Source organism: Dromiciops gliroides, chromosome 4, assembly GCF_019393635.1.
Source record: "Dromiciops gliroides isolate mDroGli1 chromosome 4, mDroGli1.pri, whole genome shotgun sequence".
Classification (NCBI taxonomy): domain Eukaryota; kingdom Metazoa; phylum Chordata; class Mammalia; order Microbiotheria; family Microbiotheriidae; genus Dromiciops; species Dromiciops gliroides.
In genome coordinates this window covers 271,319,968-271,334,230 of record NC_057864.1, presented here as the reverse complement: position 1 = coordinate 271,334,230, position 14,263 = coordinate 271,319,968, and positions in this window count along the sequence as shown.

The following is a 14,263-nucleotide window of genomic DNA, read 5'->3' as shown; positions in this document are numbered from 1 at the left end:
TGTCTTGCTTGTACTCAAAGCCTCTCCTGGGGTTAGGGGCCTTGGCCTCAAGGTACAGAAAGCACTCACAGTCTTTCAGTTGTTAGGAACATAATGATTTAGTAGTATTTTCTCCCTACTTGATGAACATCTGCAGTTGAGCTTCCTATTTCCAGACTGTCTAGGGGCTGATGAGAGAGAACTGAGAGCCTTAACCCACTGACCTACCTTCTTTTTACACTTTCCTTCTCACCTCTACCCTGTACTCATGGGCCTGATCCCAGGCTTCCTTTCCTTTTCTTATTTTTTTCCTTCCTATATGCTAAATAGTGCAACAGAATACTAATCATATTTACACTTCTCAATGCATGAAATCAAGCTTTATTAATCAAAGCTTACAATGTTTTCTAAAAACAGAGGACAACCACTACCCACATTTTATAGTTGTTTTTTTTTCTTTCTATTTTTGAGGCAGTCAGGGTTAAGTGACTTGCCCAGGGTCACACAGCTAGTAAGCGTCATGTGTGCAAGGCCAGATTTTAACTCATGTGCTTCTTATTCTAAGGGCTGGTGCCTTAGCTACTGTACCATCTAGCTAACCGTAGGTTCCTTTTTTTTTTAATAGACTTGGATGAGATCTCTTCTTCCTAGCCAAAGGAGAAATGTATCCCTCCTTGGTGAGTCTCTAAATCAGTGTCAAACAATCAAAACTGCCCTGGAGCCACTGAATTTGCTTCAGTCTCAAGACTGGAGTAGGCAGGAGCCAGCCCTCCTTAGGAATAGGCTAATGACTGGAATTTCAAGTGGGCTTTTCTACATTATTTGGCTAAAGTTGTTTACTACGTAATTTGATTGGTAGTTTGCTTCAAAATTACTGATATAGTTGTGAATGGTGTTTTCTCATTAGTAGCCTGACCAATGGAGATTAGGAAGGGTCTCCCAAATGTTTATCATCTATTTTTAAGAATAGACTTGTTGGAGCCATAATGGTGGAGAGAAACCAGGAAGTTGCCTGAGCTTTCCTGAACTTCCCTCAAAAACAACATTAAATCAAGTCTCTAAATGGATTCTGAACCTAAAGGACAAACAAAAACACAGAAAACCACAATCTTCCAACTTGAGATAATTTAGAAGACTTCAGGAAAGGGCAGTCTCACTTGTGAGAAAGGGGAGTGCAGCGCAGCTCAGTGCAGTGCAGTGTGGAGGGGGTCTTGGCAAGTCAGTTGGAGGCTTTTGGCCACAGCAAAGACCAGCAACTGAGGCCCCTTGGTCCTGGATCAGCAGGTCGGTGGCACAGTAGGCTAGTTGGGAGAACTGCCATCCCCTATTGAGAGGTTAGATAGTCAGATAGCGAACCACCCACAGGACAGGCACAACTTGGCCAAGCCATCTCAGCACAAGAAGCAGGCCTACCAAGCCACAGAAGCCTCAGAGCAGAAAGGCAGTGACCAGGCCCCTATCCACCAGCACAACAACCTTGCAACAGTGGCTCCTGTGCCCCAGGAGCGGACCTCTACTTTAAAAGTAAAAACATAAGCCACAACATGAGTAAGAAACAGAAAAGGGCCCTTACCACTGAGAGTTTCTATGGCAACAGGGAAGACAAAAACACAAATTCAGATGAGGATAATACTGTCAAAATGCCTACATGTGAAGCCTCAGGGGGGGATATGAATTGGTCTTAAGACCAAAAAGCCTTCCTTGAAGAGATAAAAAAGGATTTTAAAAATCAAATGAGAGAGATAGAAGAAAAAAATGGGAAAAGAAATTAGAGAAATAAGAGTTATGCAAGAAACTATGAAAAAAGTCAACAACTTGGAGAAGGAAACACAAAAATTAACTGAAGAGAACAATTCCCTAAAAAATACAATTAGCCAAACAGGGAAAAAAAATTGGTCAAATGGAAAAAGAGGTGCAAAAGCTTACTAAAGAAAATAATGCCTTAAAAATTAGAATTGGGCAGATGGAAGCTAATGACTCTGTGAGACACAAAGAATCAGTCAAACAGAATCAAAAGAATGAAAAAATAGAAGAAAATGTGAAATACCTTATTGGAAAAACAACTGACCTGGAAAATAGATCTGGGAGAGATAATATGAGATTTACTGGACTACCTGAAAGCCATGATCAGAAAAAGAGTCTAGACACCACATTCCAGGAAATTACCAAGGAGAATTGTCCTGTAATTGTAGAATCAGAGGAGAAAATAGTCATTGAAAGAATCCACTGATCATCTCCTGAAAGAGACCCTAAAAGGAAAACTCCAAGGAATATTGTAGCTAAATTCCAAAATTATCAAGTAAAGGAGAAAATACTGCAAGCAATCAGAAAGAAACAATTTAAATATCAAGGAACAACTATCAGAATTACCCAGGTCCTAGCAGCTTCAATATTAAAGCACCGGAGGGATTAGAATATGATATTCCAGAAGGCAAAGGAACTGGAATTACAACCAAGAATGTACTACACAGCAAAATTAATCATATCTTTCAGGGGAAAAGATGGGCATTCAATGAAATAGGAGACTTTAAAACTTTCCTAAAGAGTAAACTTGTTGGGCAGCTAGGTGGTGCAGTGGATAAAATACTGGCCCTGGATTCAGGAGGACCTGAGTTAAAATCTGGCCTCAGACACTTGACACTTACTAGCTGTGTGACCCTGGGCTAGTCACTTAACCCTCATTGCCCTGCCAAAAAAAAAAAAAGAATAAACTTGTTATTCAATTATTTTATTCCTGTCTGACTGAATATGTAACAGCTTTGTGATCCCATTTGGAGTTGTAACATATAAAAAGTTTGAGAGACATAGTTTCCGGGTAATTAATAATCATTTTATTAATTATTGCTAGTGGATAATTAATAAAAGGGTGATCATGGGTCATATGTCTCTCCTAAACCAAAGACCCTTCATGAAACTCACTCAAGGCCTTATATGCCCTTGGAAGAGTAGGTATTCTTGAGGGTGGAAATCAGCTCTGATTGGTTAGCAAGTAATGAGGGAATGAATATTATAATGAGAGGGGGGCTTATTCTAATGAGGGTCTGGGGGGCATGACTCTGATCACTGTCTTAGACAAAGAGACTTATCTATGCCAGACCTCCCCTCTGTGTAGGACAATCTAAACAGAAGGGGAATCCACTGTCACCCAAGCCTGTCTGACTAAAATAATGGGCCAGAACTCACCACTTCCCCTAGTATTTCTTTACTTTTTGATTAGATCTAAGTTTTCTCAGTTGGGTGTGTTCATCTTATCAGCCCTGCCCTTCAAAGGTTGGCTAGATAACCTACTGGGACTGATTTCTGAATGAAGAAATAGGAAGGGGAAAAACCTTAGTCCTAATTCAATAATTAGTTATTAATATAAGAGAGAAATAATCATCTCTCTTGGATTTTCATGGCAAAGATACTAGAGTGGTTTGCCATTTTCTTCTCCAGCTCATTTTATAGATGAAGAAATTGAGGTAAACATGGTTAAGTGACTTGTTCAAGGTCACTTGGACAGTAAATATCTGAGTCCAGATTTGAACTCAGAAAGATGAGTCTTCCTGACTCCAGGCACAGCACTCTATCCACTGTACTAACCAGCTGTCCTTTAAGAATACACATATGGGGGCAGCTAGATGGCACAGTGGATAGAGCACCGGCCCTGGAGTCAGGAGTACCTGAGTTCAAATCTGGCTTCAGACACTTGACACTTACTAGCTGTGTGACCCTGGGCAAGTCACTTAACTCCAATTGCCTCACTTAAAAAAAAAAAAAAGAATACACACATGATGGGGCAGCTAGGTGGCACAGTAGATAAAGCACCAGCCCTGGATTCAGGAGGACCTGAGTTCAAATCCGACTTCAGACACTTGACACTTACTAGCTGTGTGACTCTAGGCAAGTCACTTAACCCTCATTGCCCCACCAAACAATTAAAAAAAAAAAGAATACACACATGTTGTTTATTACATTATACCTCAGTGGTACATATATTAACATTAAAATACAACTTATAGAAAACCAACTAACTCAAGACAACTCAATCACAAATGGAGGCTTAAAACGAAATGGAATCAGTTATACTAAATTGACCAACTATCTTATTAAGATAATAAAACATATTCATATGTACCTTTTTCCCTCCTTTCTTTCACCCCTTCTCCCCCTCCCTTCTAGTTAAGGGGATGTCTACTCCAAACATATGAACCCTTGGCAGAATGGGCAGTTGAGAACAATTTGTTCCAATGGCCAAGAAGGTAGCTGAAGCAGGCACTATGGAAACCACATGTCACTTAGCCAGACTATACCTTGTATAGCTTTAAAAACCTCTCAGTACATTGCCGGCTTCGATTCTCCATTATAATGTTTATTTAAAGAAGCCCAAGCCCTAGAGAAGAAATGAAAGGAGCAATCAGCAGTTCTATTCAGAAAGTGGTTTGAAGACTTCATTGCTGTAGTTTGGATTAACTCTTCTCCCACCCACCCTCACCCAAACTTCATTTATAATTTTGTGACTGAGGATCATTTGTTTAGACAGCTTTTATTTTGACATCCTGTTGGCTCAGTGATGCTCAAGATGTCAATTGTTTGGACAAAATCCATTTACTGAACTTGGTCTAAAATCAAACCTTGGCACACAGGTGTGATACAACTTAAACAGGAATCATCCAAAAATATTACAAGGGAAAACTTAGGCAGTGGCCTGCATTAAGGCTTTTGATATTTGCAGGTTTGGAAAACCAAAACCAAAACCAAAAAACAGACATCTTAAAGCATATCAATGGAATTAGTTTCTAATGTGGCAACTGTACTAAGTTAAAGTTCTGATTTGCTCACTCTGTCCAGGATAGGTACTGAGAACCTACCTGATAGTCTTTAATAAGCCATTCCAGTCATGATGGAACAGTTAGATGGCACAGTGGCTAGAGTGCCAGACCTAGAGTCAGGAAGACACCTTCCTGAGTTCAAATCTGGCCTCAGATACATACTAGCTGTGTGACCCTGGGCAAGTCATATAACCCTGTTTGCTTCAGTTTCCTCATCTGTAAAATGAGCTGGAGAAGGAAATGGCAAAACATTTCAAGCCAAGAAAACCCCAATTAGGGTCACGAAGAATCAGACACAACTAAAACTACTGAACAACAACCACCAGTTATGATGAGGTGCTGTATGAATACACGCACATATTCAAAGCATTGTTTTTGAAGTTAATACAAGTAAATATAGCAATACCTCTTTCAATATTTAGGCAGATCATTAATGTGAGCTAGCCAAATGTGGGCAGAATATTACAGGAAAATTTTAAAGGTATGATAACTTGAAATTGTTTTTAGGAGAATTCATCTATTTAGACCTTTAAAATACCATCCATAAATGAAACTTGAAATGGTGGAATGGCTAACCACAGCAGTGACCAGTCCTCTTTAAGGGTCTGGCTGATTTTGGTCTAAAACAATACATGCTAATGTTAAAAAAAAGTAACATGATAACTTTATTATTTATTTAAAAGGAATAGCAATATGTATATAATAGATCTACAATTTCATGTGCAATCATCTGTTTTCTACTCTATTGTGTTATGGAAATGCTTGCTTATTTCTTAAGTTCAGAATAAAATAAGTATTTTTTTTTTAAATAGAGCATGAACAGGAAAAATTATACAGCAAACTTTTTTTTTTCTCAGTGAGGCAATTGGGGTTAAGTGACTTGCCCAGGGTCACACAGCTAGTAAGTGTTAAGTGTCTGAGGCCGGATTTGAACTCAGAGCCTCCTGACTCCAGAGCCGGTGCTCTATCCACTGCGCCATCTAGCTGCCCCCCAAATTTTATTTTTAATGAAGATTCACACTATTCTATTCAAGCTGCCCTGAAATGTTAAACTGGCTTGCTGTAAACTTTGTAAAATGGCTTTAGAAGAGCAATAAACTGAAATCTTTGAGATCACAGAGTGATATAAATGCACACACACACATATGTATATAACTCGACAAGGTGTCACTATCTGTGCAATTTTAGTTGCATAGGTTTCCATTGTATTTAGAGTGTGTTTCTGCTAAATCTGGCCAAAGATGAGTATTGTTCACCACTAAAACACCTCTACCACTTGAAATTTCTGCTCTAACTTTGTGGCCAGAGTGCCATGATCAAAACTCTCAATCTTTTTTTGAGTAGCATAGGAAGACATTAAAAATCTCCTAAAGCACTGGACCTGGATTCAGGAGGACCTGAATTCAAGTTCGGCCTCAGACACTTGAAACTTACTGGCTGTGTGACCCTGGACAAGTCACTTAACCCCCATTGTCCCTCAAAAAAAAATCTCCTGAAGTGCAATGGATTTTAAAGTGTATTGTGCCTTATTAAAACTTTTATTAAGTAGGTGCCCTCAATACTATTGAGGGCATTTGTTTATGATCTATTTTACTTAGTCTAATTTTAGTCCCTTGTATATTTTGCCTGTCACCTAGGTGGTACAGTAGGTAGAGTGCTGGGCATGGAGTCAGGAAGACTCATCTCCCTAAGTTCAAATCTGGCCTCAGACCCTTACTAACTGGGAAGTCACTTAACCCTGTTTGCCTCAGTTCCTCATCTGTAAAATGATCTGGAGAAGGAAATAGCAAACCACTCCTGTATCTTTGCCAAGAAACCCCCAAAGGGGTCATGAAGAGCCAGACATGACTGAAAAATGACTGAACAACAAAAAAAATTGCCCATAACTTTTTATAAAATGCTTCTTTTATTGCACATTCAGAGAATTATCTATCTATATGTATATGTACATATATACATATACACACATTTATATGTCTTGTATGTGTGTGTCCTTAAACTGCCAATCTTATTTGTCTATTGGAGATTGTTAAATTCAATAAAGGACTAGATTCTAAATTTATTTGGGACCATGGGAATGATATTTGGGGGCGGGGGAGAACTATTTTCCCATGACAGATTTCCAGCTACTTTTTGCTGCTAGTTCTGTGTAATATTTATTGAACCTTTTAACAGAATTTATATTTTTTAAGCCTAAAAGTGATTCTTAAAAAGTTTAAAGTAACTTGACCAAAAAGACCATACAAAATCACTGGCACTCAAATGTTGAATGTCACTGTGTGTGTGTGACCTATATTGAGATAGTGTGAGCTTTTTATGTTAGGTCATATTAAACTCTTAAATCAAATAAATCAGACCCAGCGTTGGATGTGTAGCCATAACTTTCTGATGTTAGTAAAACAAAATCAGCAATTTGAAATCAAAACACGCCAAGGTATTTGATTATACATGTCTTAAGATATTAATGAAACCCTTTCTAACACTCTGATGTGAAGTGCCCAGTTTCTCAGATGTTTGTTGTATGAGTTTTCTTTAATTGTGTTTCCTTTTCCTCCTCTTCCATGAATGTCTGATACATTGCAATCCTCAAATATGTGGTTATCTTTGTTGAATTGGCATCCTTAGTGATTTGCACATCGAGTAGTAACATTTTAGCAAGTTTTTATCAGCCAGCAATATTTTCAGTTCATAAATAAGGATTCAAAGTTCATATGTGAGAATGGATTTAAACTTGCTAGTTGTAAAGGTTCACCTTCCAGTCACTGTAGGTTTAGTCATTGCTTACTGGATTAGTTTAGATGCTAGGACTGCATGTGCTGTGCCTATTCTGATGTTACTAAAATAAAAAGTTGAACTACTATATATAATTATACTATTATATGACTAATTATGTTATAATAATTATATATTATATTAATAGTATATATTATTGCTAGTATTTTTCCATGAATAGATTCCATAAGCTGCAACATCCATTAAGGGGAAACTGTCATTGTGTTCTCAAGACCCCAAAGCCTAATCTTAGGACACTAGCCTTTAAGGACTTTTCATAGTCAAGTCAAGTCAACAAGCATTTATTTATTGCTCACTATGTTCTAAGCAGAGACACTAGATGACACAATGGATAGGACACTGGGCTTAGAATCAGGAAGACTCATCTTCGTGAGTCAAATCTAGCCTCAGCTACTTCCTAGCTGTGTGACCCTGGCTAAGTCACTTAATCTGGTTTGCCTAAGTTTCCTCATCTATACAATGAGCTGGAAAAGGAAATGGCAAACCACTCTAGTATCTTTGCCAAGAAAATGGGGTCATGAAGAGGGTATGACAGAAACACAAGAAATGCTCCAGGCACTGTGCTAAATCCTAGAGAAAAAAAAATAGGCTGAAAGAAAGTTTCTGCTCTCAAAGAGCTTAATTCTAATAGAGAAAATAAACATATAAAAGGAAGCTGAAAGGGGGAGAGTGGTAGGAAAAGTCCTGTAGAGATGAGTCAATAGTGCATCCTGTAGAGGAATGAAGAAATGGATGCCGGAACCTTTTCCTTATTTTGAAGGTTCTGGGAGGAATGGGCCATTCAGAAAGAAAATCTGAGAGAGACAGAGACCCCAGCGTTTGAAGTAAAGTACTTCCATTATGACAAATCCTGGTGTGGAGTGAGCTTCTAGGGGAAAAGGTAATAATAAAAACAAACTCAAATACTGGAAAGAAGGACATGAGGGGGAGGATTAAAAAGAAAGGTAGAAATAGTAAAAACCTTGGATCAGGGTAGAGTAAGAAGAGAACTACAACAGAGAAAAAATGGATTGTTTCACTGATAAAATGACAAGAAAAGAAGCTCCCCCCTCTTTTACTACTTTCTTATTTGTAAAAAGGAAGGTGAAAGTAAAGAGAGAGAAAAGTACAAGAGAACTGGAAGAGGGAAAACACAATTAATAATAACTAAGAATGTGAATGGGATGAACTAACCCACCAAAATGGAAGAGGATAGCAGCATGGACTAGAAGGCAGAATTTGGCAATACAGTTATCCCTTCCACATCGATTTTCTCCATCAGAGTTTTGATATATTTCAGGTCAGCATAAGAACTTTAATGAGATTTTTTGGGGAGTTTTGCAGAAGTAATAGATGACTCAAGAAGGCCAGCAGATGACACAGAGCCATTGACCAAATACTTAGCCCAGATTTTACAATAAGGTACTGTAAACACCCCATAAAAGAAAAAGAAAAAGAAAAAATTCAGACTTCTTCTCTGGTATGAAGGAAGGGCCAAAAAAATTTAGGCAGATTTTCCAGTTCATGGGGGCACCATACCCCTAACCCTTGTTATGTAGAAGGGATAACTATGTTATTTAAAAGAAACACACTTGAAACATGAAGATTTACACAGAGTTAAAATGAAGGGCTTGAGTAAAGTCTATTATGTTCCAAACAACATGTTACAATGAACAGAAACTATGTTTCAGGCCTATGATTCTATACTTCACAGTTTTTTCAATATGCATTCTATTGCTTAAGATCTTTTTAATACTGAAATGCATTTTTCAAGAATCCAAGGTCATCTCCACAAAAGTCCACCTCTGCTACCTCTGTGAGGTGTGAAGTTATCTTGGGTCTTCCAAGGCCATGGCAGAGGAAATCAAGTTCTGACAGGTCTTACAAATGAAAAAGGCTTCAAATATTGTCCCAGGGATGAACTGCATGCCAATTATCCAAGGATAAGTCTAGCAGCACTCAGAAAGGCTAATCCCTAGATTGGCTGCATGGCAATGATTTTTTTTTCAGCTACAGCACAGATGGATGAGATGATAGCTCCTTGATGTACTAAAGAATGGATTCTTGTAAGAATAGTACTTTTTGAAATTCATTAGCTCCTCTATACCTTTCTTTTTCAAAATAACTACAGAATAAGTAAGAGGTAATAGGTCTCTTTAAAAAAAAAAAGATTTTTTTTTTCCCCCCAGAATAGATATAACCAGTCTTCCTGGATCCTGATATAGGTTCACAAAATCTGACCATTTTAAAAGAGAAAGGTCAAGTCTGTTAAGCACAATAAATATTTGTGCATGTCTCTTTCCATGTTTGTATCTGTGACTACCTTATGTATTGCATATAACGAGCCCTAAACCATGTCAGTTCTTTGTATAACACTCTTAGTCAATGGTGTCAAATGTTAAACGGATTATTTCTAGCAGCATATTCACTTAAAGAACCCACAAATTAAAATGATCTATGTCGCACTGTATTTTGTTTTATCAAACCTTTCCCAATCACATTTTAGTCTGGCTAAGACTATATTTTGCTCTCAGTCATCTACACAATCTGTGACTAAACTAATTTCAGCTGTACTAACATATTTGTGATCTGATTAGGGAAATGGATTGTGATCCAACCTCATGATCTAGGGATAGGGATATTTTCCTTCTCCTCCTTAGCATTTTGGCAGACCAATACTGGAACTAGTGACACCAATCAATGGAGCTTAAACTATGCCCTGCTCTTGATCCACTTGAAAAGTTTGGGCTTGTTAGTGAATGTGGACTTGTTTTACATTTAGATGTAAAGGTTAAAAGAGGATAAGAGTTTTGTCCAGGCGGAAAAGCCCGAGAAACTTCTGCAAAAGCTAGAGTAGAGCCACTATCAATGTTGTGGAACAGTAGTAAACTACATATTCAGGTTGAAGTTTAGCTTAGCTTCTTACTTGCCAGAGATGTCTAAACATTTGGTTGAAGGACTCCCAAGTGCAGTTTAGTCACTTTTTTTGGATCCAGGGACTCCCCTACTAAAAAAGAAATCTCCAAAATGAGAGACAAGACATACCTCTGTCTCTGAAAAAAAGGACTCCCATTTTGCATGTATACTCACTCACTATCAATATAAAATTTAAGAATTCTTATAGAGATGGAGTTTTTGTTTGTTTCTTATCATAAAAGTATTTTATTATTTTCTAGTTACATGTAGAGATAGTTTTCAACATTTGTTTTTATAAGATTTCTAGTTCCAAAATTTTCTCCTTCCTCCCTTCCTTCCCCACTCCCCAAGACAGCAAGCAATCTGATATAGTTTATATATGTACAATCACATTAAACATATATCTGCATTGGTCATATTGTGAAAGAAGAATCAGAACAAAGGGGAAAACCTAAAAAGAAGGAAAAAACAAAAACAAAAAAGTAGAAACAATAATGTTCAATCTGCATCCAGATTCCACAGTTCTTTTTTTCTGGATTTGGAGAGCATTTTCCATCATGAGTCATTTGGAATTGTCTTGGATCATTGTATTGCTGAGAAGAGTTAAGTCCGATTATCAAAAAATGTTGTTGATATGGTATACAATGTTCTCCTGGTTCTGCTCATCTCACTCAGCATCAGTTCATGTAAGTCTTTCCAGGTTTTTCTGAAATCCACCTGCTCATCATTTCTTACAGCACAATAGTATTCCATTACATTCATATACCACAACTTATTTAACCATTCCCCAGTTGATGGGCATCCATTCAATTTCCCATTCTTTGCCACCACAAAAAGAGCAGCTATACATATTTTGTACATATGGGTCCTTTTCCCTTTTTTATTATCTCTTTGGGATAAAGACCTAATAGTGGTATTGCTGGGTCAAAGGGTATGCATAGTTTTATAGCCTTTTGGGCATAGCTCCAAATTGCTCTTTAGAATGGTTGGATCAGTTCACAGCTCCACCAACTCCATCGGTTTTCCAATTTTTTCTATGGCTTCTCCAACATTTATTATTTTTCTTTTTTAAAAAAATCAAATTAGCCAATCTGATAGGTATGAGGTGGTACCTCAGAGTTGTTTCAATTTGCATTTCTCTAATCAGTAGTGATTTAGAGCATTTTTTTTTTGTGGGGCAATGAGGGTTAAGTGACTTGCCCAGGGTCACACAGCTAGTAAGTGTCAAGTGTCTGAGGCCAGATTTGAACTCAGGTCCTCCTGAATCCAGGGCTGGTGCTTTATCCACTGTGCCACCTAGCTGCCCCCTAGAGCATTTTTTCATGTGTCAATAGATAGCTTTGATTTCTTCAACTGGAAATTGCCTATTCATAAGATGGAGTTTTTATACCAGGACTGACCTTGCTAAGCAATTTCCAAAAGAAGAATCCTTTAATTTTGGTAAAATAGAACATTTTAGAAATATCCTTGAATCCTGCAGCTCAAAGATGAAAAAGGGTGAGTCAGAAGTCTATTTTGATCAACATGTAGAAACTGCTATGAGACTGCAACAGAAGTCTTAATGAATCTATCCAATTCCAAGAGCTAAAATTAAAATGTGCTTCTAGCCAGTCTGGTTCTCCTGTTTCTTTTCTGCCAGTTGGGGAGAAGGGATCAGGAATGGATCTTTTGCAACTCTACAAAGAACCCAAGGAGACAAGGAAAATGTCTTTAGTGCCTGTCACCAAATCTTTACTTCACTCTCTTTCTGGACATTTTCCCTGGGTACAGGTCACATTAACAATCATAAATATTTTCTCCTTGAAAATGAAATAATAATAATAATATTTTTACAAAAGAAAATGAAATAATGGGGGCAGATAGGTGGCATAGTGGATAAAGCACCAGCTCTGGATTCAGGAGGACCTGAGTTCAAATCTGACATCAGACACTTGACACTTATTAGCTGTGTGACCCTGGGCAAATCACTTAACCTTCATTGCCCCACAAAAAAAAAAGACAAAAAAGAAAATGAAATAATAAAAGGGAATGACTTGGTGACTATGGTTCTCTTCACCCAACTCCCTGGAGTGGACAGGGACCTCATCACAGTTCCTATTCCTTGGACTGAGGTGAATTTGGTTATAGAATTTTCTAATATTAGGGAAGCACCATAATATTATTATGTATAATAACCTGCTGTCTAGGGGAGGGTGGGGGAGGGAGGGGAGGGAGGGAGAAAAATTTGAAATTGGAAATCTTATATAAACAAATGTTGAAAATTATTTCTACATGTAACTGGAAAATAATAAAATAATTTTATTTAAATAAAAAATAATCCAAAAAAAAAAAAAAGAAAAAAGAAAAAAGGGAAGCACCAAAGAAATTAGAAAGAATGAACAATGGTCACGGATTTATATAATCCCATATTGGCAACTATGAAACAAGTTTTACATAGCATGTTGCCCAATGAAGATAGGCAGAAGACTAATAGAAGAGGCGTGGTGGTCAAATATTGAAACTCAACAAGGTTAGAACCTTGATCAGGCTCAAAAGGAATTGCTCAATGCAATTTCAATGATCAGTCCTAAGTAAACAGGTTGGGGAAAGATTAATAACTGTAAGCAGAATGAGAATGAACAACCAACATACAATTTAAGATGTCTAAGAACAATTTTTGAAAGGTACTTTATCACTGATGAAGCAGTTTACAATGCCGAGGATGTGGTAGCAGCCCCATTTGTCCAAGGTCTCCTCTCAAAATTCAGAAGCAGCTACATAATGTCTGTATCAGGTAGCAGACTAATTGTCTCCAATAATTAGCGGCAGACTAGTCATCCTTGTCACTCCTCACTTTCTTCTCACCATTTCTCCCCACCACCCCATATCCAGTTAGTTGCCAAATCCTGTCGATTGTCCCTTCATTGTTGTTGTTTAGTCAATTAGTTATGTCTGTCTTCATGACCCCCACTTGGGGTTTTCTTGGGAAAGATGTTGAAGTGGTTTGCCATTTCCTTCTCATGCTCATTTTACAGATGAAAGAACTGAGGCAAACAGTGTTGTTATTTGTTCAGGGTCACACAGCTAGTAAGTGTCTGAGACTGAATTTGAACTCAGATCCTTGCCTCCAGGGCCAGCACTCAATCCACCGTGCCAGCTGCCTTCATTACATTTCTCACTTATACCTTCTTTCCTCTGTCACTTCCAATGCTCTGATGTAGACCCTCATCACCTTACCCTGGATTCTTGTCTCAAGTCTCTCTCCACTTGAGTCTACTCAGCTGTCAAATGGGCAATCTTCCTAAATCAAAGGTCTGACTATTCCATACCCTTATTCAGTAAACTCCAGTGGCTCCTTATTACCTTCAGGATCAAATATAAAATCCTGTTTGGTTTTTAAATTTCTCAAAATCTAGCCCCTTCCTAACTTTTGAATATTCTCACACTCAAATATTCCCTCTCCACACACTCTGCAACCCTTGCTGCACCTCCCACAAGACACTCTATCCCCTGACTCCATGGATTTTCACTGGCCCTGCCTCATGACTCCTAATATCCATCTCCTGACTTCCGTGGCTTCTTTCAAGTCCCAGCTAACATCTTACCTTCTGGAAGAAGTCTTTCACAGACAAGAACCAGGAGAACAATGTACACAATAACAATAAGATTGTAAGGTGAAAGACATGGCTATTCTCAGCAGTACAGTGATCCAAGACAATTGCATTTTTTTTGGGGGGGGGACAGGGCAGGGCAATAAGGATTAAGTGACTTGCCCAGGGTCACGCAGCTAGTAAGTGTCAAGTGTC